The sequence below is a fragment of the Triticum dicoccoides genome, chromosome 3A, assembly GCF_002162155.2.
Source record: "Triticum dicoccoides isolate Atlit2015 ecotype Zavitan chromosome 3A, WEW_v2.0, whole genome shotgun sequence".
NCBI lineage: Eukaryota > Viridiplantae > Streptophyta > Magnoliopsida > Poales > Poaceae > Triticum > Triticum dicoccoides.
Window position 1 is genome coordinate 438,865,294 of NC_041384.1, and position 1,909 is coordinate 438,867,202.

Sequence of the window (1,909 nt, forward strand, 5' to 3'; positions counted from 1 at the left end):
AACAAAAGTCCCTTAGTGACCTTGAGCCAAAAGGGATCAGAAAAAATACATTTGCAAGCATGTGAACATGGCAAAAACATAATCAGTTCTCAGACTTAGTGAAAACTGGAGCATGCAAAATCAGATATCAAGTAGGCATGTTAACGAGCTCGATGCACTCACTACAGAGCATGTCATGACAATCTAAGCATACACCCATCAAGAATACACATTATACAAGCTAGACATGGCAAGAACAATAACATAGCATGCACGGATCAACTACAACATCCTCGGCAAAATCGCTAACAAGTAGACAATCTGCCCAGATTCACGAAATAGCAAAAGTAGAGCTCGATTGACTCAAGCTAGGGTGCTCCATAATTTTAAACAAAGACATGGATGGATAGAGAACTACAAGATTAACAAAACATCCTTACTGATCATCCTCAAAAGAGGCACGGATCACTGGGAAACAACATGAACATATGACATATTGAAATAAACAGATCAAGGACTTAGTGGAAATGCTAAGTCCCTGAAATCAGCATTAACGAATGCCCCACTTTGCAAGCTTGTGCTAGTCACCACACACATCACAAAAATACATGGGTTGCACCTCTGGATAGATGGCAAAACATATAACAAAACTCATGAAGAGCTCAGGGGCATATCATGCACACAATAATCATGGCAAAAATGACAAATATCTAAATGTAGCAGCAGATCTGACAATTATCTCAAATAGCATTCTTCTAACAGCATTTCGGACATCGAGATGAACTCAAATGAAAATGATGCAATGAGATGAAATGATGTGCTCTCTGAGGCGAACATCTTGATATGCTATATTCCCAAAACGGAGTTACAGGTGCAAAGTTACGATGCGATGAACAATGCCAAAATAATTAAGGTTTCAGACAAAAAAGTCAACCGATCGCGATCTGGATCTGGAGGGTACTGTAGCGGCGGCGCGTATTCCGAGGTTCGCCGGGGAGGCCGGCGACGGTGTCGGACTTGCCGGCGTCGAGGAGGGAGGAGGAAGGCCGGGCCTCGCCGGGGCGTGCGGCGGCGCGGCCGCGGTGTCGGGCGGCGAGGGCGGCGACCGGAGCTCGCCGGAGTTGCTGCCGCGGGCTCCGGCGGTGAGGAGGTGTGGCGGCCGGCGAGCGGGAGCGTGGCGGCGCGAGGAGGCGCGGCGAGCAGGAAGCCCCGGGCGGCGGCGGTGGCGACCCGGGCCGGGAGGGCCGCGCGCGGGCTCTCCGGGCAGGCGCGGTTGGTGGAGGCGGCGGCAACACGTGGTGCCCTGTGATTGGACGCGGGCGGCGGCGGACGTGTCTGGCGGCCGGCGAACGTGTCCGGCCGCGCGGAGAGGGTGGATCTAGGGTTTCGGGCGAGGGGATCCGCGAATTTTGAGGAGGGGGTCTATATATAGAGGTAGAGGGAGCTAGGAGTGTCCAAATGAGGTGCGGTTTTCGGCCACGCGATCGTGATCAAACGCTCTAGATGATGGAGAGGGTTTTGGTGGGTTTTGGGCCAAAATGGAGGGGTGTTGGGCTGCAACACACACGAGGCCTTTCCGGTCCCTCGGTTAACCGTTCGAGCATCAAGCAAAGTCCAAATGATACGAAACTTGACAGGCGGTCTACCGACAGTAAACCAAGGCCGCTTGGAAAGTCTCGGTCCAATCCGGAAATTTTAATCCCCACACATGAAAGAAAGGTAGAAATGACCACCAGAGGAGAACGGAGCGCCAGAATGCAAAACGGACAACGGTGAAAATGCTCAGATGCATGAGATGAACACGTATGCAAATGCAATGCACATGATGACATGATATGAGATGCATGACAATGATAACAACACGTAGAGACAAAAACCCGAACCTGAGAAAATAAAATAACTTAAGGCCGGAAACGGCAAGAGTTGGATT